Below are 13,460 nucleotides of genomic sequence, written 5' to 3' on the forward strand. Positions count from 1 at the left end.
ACGGAAAAGAAGTAATGCCTAAAGCTCGATTGGCAGCAACTCTACCCACAAGGTACCCCATTTTTGTACCCACCGATTTTCTCACCACAAAGCACAGACATATCATTCTCATATCTTGGAAACTGATGGGAGGATTACCAATTTCCAATGAAGTGTGTGTGTGTGTGTGCGCGTGCGTGCGCGCATAGGTGCCAGAACATTACAGTCCTGTTAGCCTGTTACCACATTTGCTCTGATGCATGATTATTACCAGGCTTTGTGACTATGCTTTGGCTTAAACAGGGGGAAATAACTTGAATTGGGTGCAAACATGCACACAGCTATGCTGTTTTTACAAGGCAGCCAGAAAGTGGGCCACAGGTAGAGATGGTCAATGTTAGGGTACCCAGAAGGGAGCAATGGAGTCAAGACAGGTTTTTTGAAAAACAAGGCATAAGTTCATTAAGCAACAAGAAATTTACAAGACAGGAACACAGGAAGCTGCCATATACCGAGTCAGACCATTGGTCCATCTAGTTCAGTATTGTCTACAAGGACTGGCAAATACTTCTCCAAGCTTGCAGGCGGGAGTCTCTCTCAGCCCTATCTGGAGATGCCAGGGAGGGAACTTGGAACCTTCTGCATGCAAGCATGCAGGTGCCCTTCCCAGTGCCTTAGCCACATCCCCTAATGGGAATGTCTTACAGTGCTCACATGCAGTCTCCCATTTAAATGCAAACCAGGGCAGGCCCTGCTTAGCAAAGGGGACAATTCATGCTTGCTGCCACAAGAGCAGGGCGCTTTCCAGATTGCACATTACCACAGTGTCATGACTTATCCCTTAAGTGTCCTTTCGTACTGCCTGTGTCTTGACAGCGCAGTCCCTGCTCTGTAAGCAAGGTGCCGTTCACATCTCCGATGCCTTCCTTTGTGATTTATTGCTGCATTACAGCCCTATAATGTCACATCTGTATTGCAAAAAAAAAATAGCCATATTTGCCCGTTGCAGGAAGCAACAGATTTCAACTGCAGTTTTAAATCGGCACCACAAAACGTCACAGTTTACACCACTTTTTGCTGTGTAAAGCTCGCTATCTGGAAATCACCCAGTAGGTGGATATCTCTCAGAGGACCAAGACACAGATCCCAACTACAGGATGCTGGTCCGTAAGAACAGCACCAAATTCCAACAGACAGAAACTTGAGAGGATCCTAGCATGGAAGAGCAGGGGAGAGAGATGAGGGCTGATAGACAAAGAAAAAGGAATCAAGTCACAATCACACACCTATCCTAGGCTGCAGGGCATAGCAAGCTTCCCAGCAGCCGGTGGGGGGGGGGGGGGCAAAGTGTAGCCAGGGGGCTTCCATCATGCACACAAAGTAGACATGTGTCCCAGGCCACACTCCCTGCATCTGATGTCAGATGCAAGGGGGTGGGGCAACCTAACCCACCCAAGCCCTCCCCTCCCTGTTTCTCACCACAAGGCTGGTTTCCTGCTCAGGGATGTGGTGGTCACTGCCTGCCACCCAACCATTGCCGGGGGGGGGGGCACTGCGGCTTGGTGCAGAGTGGGATCTGCAGGGTGGCCACCACCATGGCCAGCAGCAGTGCCGGCTTGACGGCGTGGAGCCGGGCATGATGCCACCGGGGGTCACCGTCCTCCACTGGGGGGGGGCAGATTGAGGCCTGGCAGCGTCTCCTCCAGCAGCTCCTGCATGGTTGTGGTGGCCAGGGGGTGGAGCAGAGGTGAAGGGCAGTCTGCCATGAGGAAGCGTGGGGGGGGGAGAGAAAGGAAGGAGGGAAGGAAGCCCAAGCACGCTTCTTCCAATTGCACGCAGGTGCGCCCCAGCTGCAGGGCACCAGCACCCAGCACAGAAAGGGCAGCAGTGGCAGGGTGCACCCCAGGCCTTGTGGGGCCCCTGACTCTCCAGGCCTGCGGACAAATGTCAACCCCCCCCCCACTTGTCCAGTGAACACTACGCCCGAGCTAGGCTGGTCTGCAGAGTGAGGCTAACGAAGTTGCTAATATCCTTCTTTGAAAGGAGGCAAAGGCTTTTTGTTGCAGGGAGGTGGCTGAGTCAGTAAGGCTTCTGGCGCAAGAAGAAGTCAGCGTGCCTTAGGCTACTGCTTGCCAGAGTCTGTTACCTTAGGGTACATGCACCTATTCCAGAGAATTGGGGAGCAATCACACATCACTCCATATAAGAGAAAGGATTCTATCTGTAGTGCATCTTAGATGCAGGAGGAATACATACTTCTAAAGCTACAGCAGCAAGCACATGGGGAAAGAGGGTTTCTCAATTGGCATGCAGGGAAAGGGTTTCTGTTGAGCAGCACACACTGGATGCAACAAGCAGGATTCCTTTATAGCAGGGGTTCCACTTGGAAGGCTCCTGGGGGGGAACTCAGATCCCTCCTCCCTTCACATGCAGCAGCCACACTGTTTGTTCCCCACCTGAGGATCGCCAGCTTGAAGCTGATGCATCCTCAGTGATGTAGCTGTTGCAGAAGGGGAGGGAGGAGAGCAAAGACCCTCCTCCTCTATTCCTGATTGGGTGGTTAGAGTTAACCTCAGCCTGACTGACAGGCTTCAGAAAATTAGCTCTGAATACGCCCATTGCAATTAATAGAAAAAGTAAACTTGTCCCATTTCAATAAGACTCGTTATAGTTATTTAGTATGGATGCGAGCCAGTGACTGGAGTAGCTTGTGTCCCAAATTGTAACACTTAAATGTGTCTGTATACACATCTCTTTCCCTCTCACCCTCTCTCTGGGGTACCTGAGCTGAAGCTTTGCTTAGAAGGGGTACACTTGTGTTTAAAAGGTTGGGAGCCCCTGCTTTAAAGGTTCAGCTTCAGGGATGACTAGGTATAGGTCTATCCCAGCAAGGATCCTTAGTTGTTCTAAAGAAAAGGATTGATGAGTTTTGGAATCAAAAGAATCCCAACACTATCCAGGGTCCCTACAGACAAAGGAGTAGGTGCAGGATTCTTCCTGCAAGGTGCTTCATTATAATGGGGGCAGTGATCTCCAGCATGACTCATGGGAGCTGTTTCTGGGGTTCTTATCAAGAAGAGCCCTTCAACAACCTTGAAGGGCTCTTGACTTTTTTTGGGTGCTTGCTCATAACAGCTCTCCAAAAGTGACAGAGGGGGAATGTTTTATAGGTTTTATCTAATCAGTTTTCATACCTTTTGTTTAGCTAGCCCTTAAGAACAAAAGAACATGAGACCATAAGAACAGCCCTGCTGGATCAGGCCCAAGGCCCATCTAGTCCAGCATCCTGTTTCACACAGTGGTCCACCAGATGCCGCTGGAAGCCTACAGGCAGGAGTTGAGGGCATGCCTCCCTTCCTGCATGCAGCTATGACACTAACATGGTTCCTTCCTGGCCATGAGCAAAATGGAGGGAGCAAGATGCCAAGAGCAAGAGAAGTGTGGAGGTACAGGAGTGTTACCGGGCATGGCAACATAGCACCTATCCTGGGCTAACTGATGGATCTAAGCTTCTTACACATATACAGAAGAACAAGGTTTTCTGAGGAAGGCTCAGCATCTCCAAAGGGATGTCTTGGCCCTCTAACCTTTTAGAACAGGTCTTGGCAGATTTTGCTTGAATCTAGGAGCCAGCCCAAAAATCCAGGAGCCAGAAATGGACACTTGACAAAATTACCAGACTTAGTGACTGACATTTTGGTGGGGAGGGTAATGGGCTCCTCTTTATCCCCTTCACAAGTAACCCACTTAGGATAGAAAGAGGGCTGCCTGGGACAAATAAATATTTTATTAATTAACTTTGTTTCTGAATATCCCAGTCTAGGTGATACGATTTAATTTCTAGGTGTTGTAGCTCCCTGGAGCCTGGGATTTGTCAAGCACTATATTAGAATTCTTTCAGAGTGTCAGCAAGTGTGCAGAGGCGAGTGACCAGAAGACATCTAGGGATGTCTTCAGACATCAGAAGACATCTAGGGATGTGCATGAAATGTGATTTGGAATCCAAATCATGCCACATTCCTTTAAAACTGTGGGATTTCACATCCCCTAACACGGAGGAGAACAGATCCATGCCTGCTCCTCCAGCACTTGCCGCCATGTCCTTAAGTACACCACTGCCCCCAACTATCAGCGTGCACCAGCAGCTCTCTCCCCCAACTGCCCCTGCACAACGCCAGCATGCACATGGCCTCCACACATGCGTGGCAGTCACCATGCAAATGGCCGTTGTGCATGCACAGAGGCCATGTGTATGCTGGCATCGCGCAGGGGCCACGTGATTTTTTCAGCACTACCTGCTCTTCATCCCCAATGCCTCAGGACAGGAACATAGGATGCTGTCTTCTACTGAGTCAGACCACTGGCTCATCTAGTTCAGTATTGTCTACACAGACTGGCAAGGCTTCTCCAAGGTTACAGGCAGGAGTCCCTCTCAGCTCTATCTTAGAGATGCTGCCAGGGAGGAAACTTGGAACCTTCTGCATTCAAGCATGCAGGTGCTCTTCCCAGAGCAGCCCCATCCCCTAAGGGGAGTATCTTACAATGCTCACACATGTAGTCTCCCATTCAAATGCAAGCCAGGGTGGACCCTGCTTAGCAAAGGGGACAATTCATGCTTGCTACCAAAAGACCAGCTCTCCTCCCTAGACCTCAGTATATCCTGAGGTTAGCATACACTCAGCATGGGGTTTCAGGTTCTCACGCAAACCTCAGGTGCTGCCGTTATGGGTGAACCTGCCCATAGACACAAGGAAGATTACCAATGGAGAGGAGGGGAATGGAGCCAAGATAAACAGAGGAATAATATGTTGTTATTTCATGCAAGCTTATTTAGGCTTATCTGCTTCTGTGGGGTATGGGGACTGGGGGCTGTGCCAAAGGTGGGTTTAAAAGAGGATTAGAAACATTCATGGAGGAGCTATTAGCCACAATGCCTCCAGGTTCAGGGCATTATGCTGCCTGAAGGTGCTGCTATGAGTGCTTGTGAAGCCACTCTTTTGCTGCTCAAGATCTTTTTAACTAGAGGTGCCAGAAACTGAACCTTTGGCATGCCAAGCATGTGCGCTACCACTGAGCGGTGAGCCTGCTGTAAAAGCGCTCCAAAAGCAGCCCACTAAAATTCATCACACACAGGTTTGGCTTGGGCTTCCTGCTGCTACCTCCAGACGTGGCATGGGTGGCTGAAGTCAGCATGTGTGCAGTAGCTACTAACTAAACCAGAGAATAGATGCCCAAAGCGCCATCGGCCGACAGGTGGGTCAAAAATAAACAAACCCCATCTCCCAATGACACAATACTGCAGAGTCGGGCAGAAAACTAAGGTTGCAATCCGACACACAGTGATTTGGGAGGAATCTCAGCTGAACATAGTGTGACCTACTTCTGAGTAAACAATCATAGAATTTGCTCTGTAAAGGATGATAGATTGCCATTTAGGCACTTCTGCAAGCTCTTCCTTAGATTAGAAGAAAGTATTGCAGATTATTTAAACATAAGACATACGTTGTGAGCACAGAAATGTAACAATCTGAGACGTTTCCTCTTTCCTTCAAATTATGCATTCAGTCTAATAATGGCATAGGAAGCTGCCTCATACTGAATTGTACCATTGGTCCATAAGAACACAAGAAAAGCCCTGTTGGATCAGGCCCAAGGCCAAGCTAGTCCAGCATCCTGTTTCTCACAGTGGCCCACCAGAAGCCTCTGAGAAGATCATCTAGGCCAGTTTAATCTAAACCAAGGGTTTCTCATACTTGGGTCCCCAGATCGTGTTGGATTACAGCTCCCATCATCCCCAGCCACAGTGGCCATTGTGTCTGGGGATGATGGGAGTTGTAGTCCCATCACATCTAGGGACCTAAGTTTGAGAGCCCCTGCCTAAACTGATCGGCAGTAGCACTCCAGGATTTCAGACAGAAGTCTTTCCCAGCTCTACCTGGAGATGCCTGGGATTGAACCTGAGACCTTCTGCATGCAAAGCAGGTGCTTTACCACTGAGCTACAGTCGATAGCCTAGGCACATCCGTATTTTTAATAGTAAACTGCATTTCTTAAATCCTGCTACACCCCTCAGTCATAGCATTATCTAATGCTGCCAAAGAGGAGCAAGTCTATTTTCCAGCATGCCCAAAAGCACCAGTCACATTTTTTAAAGTTGCTTTGATTTCAGACTGAGTGCTATAGCAGCAGGAGGATGAAAAAGAGCCTTCCGCTCTGAGTGGGCTCCCCCCACTTTTAAAATTTATTACTGCTTTCCCTCCCTATAATTTAGGTGGGGAAAAATGTGCCTGTCTCAGTTGTTCCACTTGGGATTCTGGAGCTGGAAATTTAAAGCTTTTAAAGCTTATGGAACACTTCATAACTATATCCAAGAAGGCCATAGTGATGCAACAAACACCATCCTTAACATTGACTGGACAATGGAAATGCGTCATTTATTCCCATTTATAATCGCAGTACTTTCCAGTGGGTAAAATTTTTTAGAGTGCTCTATACAACAGCCCTCTATGATAGTCCATTATTATTTCCATATTACAGCTGAGGAACCGAAGCCAGGGACCACTCAAGACACTGGAGTATGCCTGGGGCCAAAAATCCAAAATGGTACCCCTATGATGGGAACACTTTATAACACACCAACTACATTATTGACAGTGTTGCTGAACTTTAAAATGGTAGCTGAAAAATCTTCTCCAGGAGCAAGACAACTCACCGTGTCTAATGATAATGACCAAGGCTGAAGAATAGCGGTTAATCTGAGCAAGACAGGACCAGTTTTGATGTGGGACTGAAGCCAGGTCTCCTACTGTTCTCTGAATTACACTGGCCTCTGGTCCTGTTGTTAGGAGCCATGGGTACAGGAGAGGAAGCAAAATGGCATTGCACAATCTATTTCTCCATCACCCACCCATCCCCAGAGTTTGTAACTTTGGTTTTCTATTTGTTTTTATTTTTAAGTGAAAGCTGAGAAATTGGGAGTTATTACACAACGATTAAAAAAAGAAAAAGACCTAGGCATTTTGCTTAAATATTTTCCAACAGTTTGCTCCCAACTGACACATGCAATCTTTCCACTTTCTTTAACCAATCCTAACACCACAGAACCAGGAATTGTCCCAGTTTTACACCGCACTCATCAAGGTCTTTGCCAAGTCTTCCCTCTTTGAACAAAATCATCATCATCCTCTTCTCCCTTTTCTCCATGCAAATATTTATATATTAAGGACATGATCTAATTGTATATATTCCATTGCAGGGAGAAAGCATGCAGAAAAAAGTTACTGATAAGCCAATTTGACATTTAAGTTAATAAAGGTCTATTTTAAAAATGAAATGTTAGTGAGGAACATGTGTGTAAATATCACCCCAGCATCACGTCACAGAGATATGGAACAAGACTGTGATCATTACATTTAGCCCCTTTATTGGCTTAAAAAAAAAAAATTAGAGAAAACTTCAGCCACATTTATGCTTGATGAATGTAGCTGCTACATCCCTTGCAACACATAATTTGTGAGACAAAAAGGGAGAAAGAGTTCCACTGCTGACCCACCACACAATTCCTCTACATCAGGCCTATGGATTTGATAAGCCCCCCCCCACCCCCCAGTCTTCACTGTAGTGGTGGTAGGGAAATCTGTGACATTCTCTTCTTCCATATTTTGAAATCAGTGCTTGAAGATGTCTATTTTAATGACAGTCTGGAGCTTTTCACAACCTCACCCTCTCCTCCAATAGCTATAGTCATAGATGTCACACACACACACACACACACACACACACACACACACACACACACACACACACACCTTCCCCTTGATTTATAAAATAAACCCACTTCTGCCAAACATCATTCCCCTCCTTCCTCCAGCAGAATACTCAAATACCCACAGCTCTCCAGAAAGCCTGATGCAGGGGTTCTCAGACGTGGGTCTCCAGATGTTATTGGACTGCACAACTCCCATTATCCCATGGGGACAACACCTGGGGACCCCCGTCTGAGAACCCCTGGAATGGAGAGCACAAATGACCCCAGAGGAGGATCCCACAAGACTCCGCGACTCTACTGAACTGCCGGTGGAAGAGGGTCCGATGCCCCCAACTTAGTTCAACAACTCCCTCCCGCCCCACTCCATCAATCCTCCCCCCGCCCCCCGCCTTCTCCTCCCACCCACCCACCCCAGCCCAGCGACCATCCATGCCATTAGTTCCCACGGATAGAGTAACAGAAAGAACCACCGCCAAAGCAACCGGCAATGGCTCCCTAAGCCAGAAGAAGAACCCTCCGGCATGAAACTCTGCGAATCCGGTCCCGACTCTCCCCGCCGCCGCCGCCGCCGCCCCCAGTGCCTACCGTGCTGCTGCTGCTCACTGGCAATCGCCGGGCTGTCTCCAGTGAGCCCTCCGTTCTCATCTTGGGGGACTCCAGCCTCAGTCTAGTGGCGGCGGCGGCGGCGGCGGCAACGGTGGAGGCAGCCGCCCCTGGTCGCATAGTGCCCTGGCTGCCCCCTCCTGCCTCTCTTTTCTGTTCGCAGAGCTCCTCACGGTCCACTTGGGGAGGAGGGTCTCCCCTCCTCTCTGCCGCTCTGCAGACTCTCGCCTCCCCTCCGTGCCATAAGGCTCCGCTGGTCCCACGGCAAGCCTTGGCTCAGTCCCCCGTTTCGGGCTTGGGAGCTCCCCCTCTCTCCCTCCCTCCCGCTGCTGCTGCCGCCGCTGCTTCCCCCTCGAATTAAGCCACCCGTTTCTCCCTTCCCCAGCTGCACTTCTTTCCCCGACTCGGTGGCTCTCGCTCCCTCCAAAGTTTGGGATGTTAATCCCACCCTCCTCCTCCTCCTCCTCCCCCTTTCTTTCCCCTCCCCCTCTTTCTCCTCCCTCCTCCTGTGTGTCTTTCTTCCCACCCTTCCCAGCCTGACCCATCCTGACTCCTTTCCAATGAGCTAATCTGCAGCTGGCTGGAGAACAGGCCCCGTTTCCATGGAAACCCAGAATCCTTGAAGACTTGGGGGAAACTCCAGTAAACAGGGCCTTCTGTCCGACAACATTTTAGAGGGGGGGCAGGCAAAATGCAGGGGCGTCTGCAGGACTTTCCCCGCAGGGAGGGGGCAAAGCCAGCAATCCAATATCCGCCCCCCACGGGAGTATGCCCCATTTAATTCAATGGGGACTGTCTCAGTGAGGTGTGGGGGGGGGGGACCTGCCCCCTTGCCCGTGCTTAACCCTTTCCGTTCTGCTCGCTTTTATCAAAGCATTTCCCCACGTTTTAACCACCTCATCTTCACTCCCCCAAAACCCTTTGGAAACGTTCCCAAACTTGACCAAAATAAATACATTCTCCTATCCCCTGTAAGGCCTTGCTCTCAAGAGCATTTATACCTGAGCAAGTGTGCTTGTGTATTTAAACAAGGGTAAAAGAAGCCCTATCTTCTATTCTTTCAGTGAACGTTTTACATTATATGGAGTGGTGAATGTGGTTCTACAGAAGCAGGGGACATATCAAATTTGAGAAAATAGGAAGAGCATCTCCCTTTGGATTCATTAGACAGTTTTCTAGTGATGGGGAAGGGTGGTTGATTTGAGGATGGGGCTCTATGGTGGGGCATCTGCTTTGCATGCAGAGAAGGTCCCAGATTCAATTCCCTATATCCCAAGTAGTGCTAGGAAAGATCCCTGCCTGAACCTTGGAGAGCCATTGCCAGTCAGTGTAGACAATACTGACCTAAATAGATCAAGGGTCTGAATCAGTACGCAGCTTCCTATGTGAAAAAATAGAAGTGGGGAGATAATAGCACTAAGCTCAGGTGTGGTCCACCCTTGATTAACTCAGATTTCCTTTCTTGGCCCACAGGATGCATGAAGCCAATTGGTAAATGGCTTATAATATCCTGCCAAGGAATGAAGAGAGTTTCATGGCTTCTCCATATTTCTGATTATGTTTAGTTACCCTGTACAAAAACAAACAAAACATTCGGCAGGATCTTGCAGATTATAATTTGTGTGTTTATATGCAGGCCTTCGTACATTACCACTTGGTAAATAGTAATCAATTTATTTTAAATATGTGTACAACGCTTAAAAAAAAATCTTTATCCAAAGCAGTTTACATTAAAAGAAAGCATAAAAACAAGAAATGCTATTATAAGAACAAGAAAAACACCAATACAACAAAAGGCAAAAGCAACAGGATAAAACACTATGAAACTAGCATAATAACAATTTTAAGTTAAAAGCTAACCTAAACAGATGGGTCATAATTGCAGGGGCCTGTTCGATTCTTTGGGTAGGAATTCCAGAGATACATCACTACCACTGAAAAGATTCTGTCCCTAGTCTATACTATATATAAGAGAAATCTCTCTCTCTCTCTCTCTCTCTCTCTCTCTCTCTCTCTCTCTCTCTCTCTCACACACACACACACACACACACACACACACAGTGCACACATTCTTCCTAGGTATATTCCTTGCTACTTATTTGTGAGTTCAGGAAACACTGTCATACTGGCTCTCGTAGCCATCATGGATTGTATGTACAAACATAATTTCATCAACAATATCAAAATTGCCCACTTTTCTTCCCCTTGTTGTCTATTTTAATTGCCCTTATTTAGGATTGATTCACTACTTATCCATCATTTCATTTTCTCTTAACACAATTCACAGGTACTCATCACTCAGAACTTCCTCATTCATCTGAAACCTGCCTGATTTGAACAAAATGGCAAAATGCATCACCTCCTTTTCATTCTTTACTCATTCCTCCTTTCTCCAAGCCAAGGCTTCTGGCATCAGTGTGAATGGCTACAGATGCTGCTGCCACCCTAGGCAGACCCTAGGTGACCAAGGTGACCAAGTGGTGACCAAAACACCACTTGGTTCTTGCTCTTCTGTATGGTTAATGGCATAGCAGAGCCTAAATAGATGCTATGACCACCACCTACTGGACAAAGAACTAATCACAACTGCAGGATCTGTAAGAGTCTTTTGGCACCTTAAAGGCTAACAAATTTGTCTCATAAGCTTTCATGGACAATCCATCAGATGCATGAAGCAGATCACATCTGAGGAAGTGGACTGTCGGTCCATGATATCTGACACTACAATAAGGTCATTCACCCAATCAAAAACTGTTCTACCCAGGTTTGGGAGCTGTGTGCTCTCAATTTTCAGTTGTGTGGAAGCAAGCTAGGAGGAAAACCTAGATAGAAGTAATTGTGTCGAAGCAAGGTAGGAGGAAAACCTGGGTAGAACACAGTTTTTGATTGTGTGAATGACCTCAATATATTCTTTAAGGTGCTTCAACACAGACTTGCCACAAACTAACATAGCCGCCCTTTTAGAAGTGGTTGGTTACCATTTGTCTGCTCCCAGGCCATCAAACACGCACATGCACATGAACATGTACACACACACACACAAACACACACACACACACACCGGCAAGACCCACCATCTACACCATTACTCCCGATCTTGCAAAATACTCTTCAGAAAATGCAATGCTCATGAACCTTTAGAATATAAATCTCCTTCTCCATGGAATACTGACTACCGTCCCAAAATACAGACTAAGTCCCACTGAAATCAGGGTAACTATTACATCTATTACAAGGCAAAATTTTAGATAGTGTGCCTCAGGATGAAAAGGGCTGGGAAACACTAGTGTAGAGAGACTTTTCTGTTGCCGGAACAAGATGGCATTCTTCCACGCCTATGACATTCAAGCTCTGCGTAGCAGCCTTTGAGATCCATTTTATGGAGCAGAGCCCAAGAGACCCAGGCATCAGAGACAAAGACTCCACTGTGTCAGACAATAGGCAATATAGTCTTCACCCCAAGGGCCTTGGCGCCTTACAAAAGAAAGATCGACTTGCCTTTGACACAACAGAGAAACAAGCTCTTTAGAAAAAGCATGTTGTCCTTGTGAACAGTTCAGGGAAAAGAACCACATGCAAGACAACCACGCTCTTTATTGAGCACATTGGATGCAAGCCATAGGTGGCAAACACCACCCTTAATCAATGCATCCGTAGTGACTATTTTTCCTTTTTTATAGTCTTCTGGTGCATCATTTATGCCAGATAGATGGAGGGCATGATTAAGGGGAGTTTACAAGGCTGGCCCATGCACTAGGGCAAACAATCCTAGGCTGGTCTTGTGGCAGCAAGCATAACTTGTCCCCTTTGCTAAGCAGGGTCCACCCTGCTTAGGAACATAGGGACATAGGAAACTGGCATACACTGAGTCAGACCATTGGTCTATCTAGCTCAGTATTGTCTTCACAGACTGGCAGCGGCTTCTCCAAGGTTGCAGGCAGGAATCTCTCTCAGCCCTATCACAGTAAATCTCTTCAGGAAAAGTTTGTATGGTTATGTGCAAAAAGACAAGAGTATCTCTTCTAAACAGCAATGGGACAAATTGTGGAAATGGACGTTGGACGTAACCTCCCCCCCACCGATTACCTGATGTGCCTTGAAATCCCCCACCCCCGAGTTACAGTACTACCTGCATATACTTCATAACCTTGTGGGTTTCCAAATCCTTGTGTGTAAATCTTTGTAGATATATCATGTACAAACAACCACTTTGTATATAATTGTGCTTTGGCAACGTACTGTATGCTTTGGTAGTTTGTTCGTTCAATTAAAAAAAATCTTGTCCTATTAAAAAAAAATAAAAAATCTTGTCCTATCTTGGAGAAGCCAGGGAGGGAACTTGGAACCTTCTGCTCTTCCCAGAGCGGCTTCATCCCCTGAGGGGAATATCTTGCAGTGCTCACACATCAAGTCTCTTCATCCCCTGAGGGGAATATCTTGCAGTGCTCACACATTAAGTCTCCCATTCATATGCAACCAGGGACAGACACTGCTTAGCTATGGGGACAAGTCACTTTGCTACCACAAAACCAGCTCTCCTCCTTGCATATGAATGGGAGACTGCATGTATGAGCACTGTAAGATATTCCCCTTAGGGGATGAGGCCACTCTGGGAAGAGCATCTGCATGCTTGCATGCAGAAGTTTCCAAGAATCCAAGAAGATTCCAAGTTCCATTCCAGGGTTTGAATCCCTGCTGGTGTGTTCCCCAAAATATGGGGACCTCCTATATCGGGCAGCAGCGATATAGAAAGGTGCTGAAAGGCATAATCTCATACTGCATGGGGGAAAGAAATGTATGTAAGAGCCCCTGGTGGCGCAGTGGTAAAACTGCCGCCCTGTAACCAGAAGGTTACAAGTTCGATCCTGACCAGGGGCTCAAGGTTGACTCAGCCTTCCATCCCTCCGAGGTCGGTAAAATGAGTACCCAGAATGTTGGGGGCAATATGCTAAATCATTGTAAACCGCTTAGAGAGCTTCCAGCTATAGAGCGGTATATAAATGTAAGTGCTATTGCTATTGCTATTCTATCAAGAAAACCACATGGCTCGCCAGGAGTCTACACCAACTTGAGGGCACACCTAACAAAACAACCACAAGGGATCCTAACA

At 47.3% G+C, this 13,460-nt stretch overlaps 1 protein-coding gene across 3 annotated transcripts in view; it reads right to left on the reverse strand.

Annotated features, from left to right (window-relative positions):
• DENND2A (DENN domain containing 2A) overlaps positions 1 to 8,777 on the reverse strand; it is a 106,112-nt gene extending 97,335 nt beyond the window's left edge. For all 3 annotated transcript variants that reach the window (XM_053254744.1, XM_053254743.1, XM_053254742.1), the window contains exon 1: positions 8,333 to 8,777. The gene's annotated coding sequence lies outside the window, so the exon portion shown is untranslated. The remainder of the gene's footprint in view (positions 1 to 8,332) is intronic.
• Positions 8,778 to 13,460: the final 4,683 nt, after the last annotated feature.

Source organism: Hemicordylus capensis, chromosome 5 (genome assembly GCF_027244095.1).
Source record: "Hemicordylus capensis ecotype Gifberg chromosome 5, rHemCap1.1.pri, whole genome shotgun sequence".
Classification (NCBI taxonomy): domain Eukaryota; kingdom Metazoa; phylum Chordata; class Lepidosauria; order Squamata; family Cordylidae; genus Hemicordylus; species Hemicordylus capensis.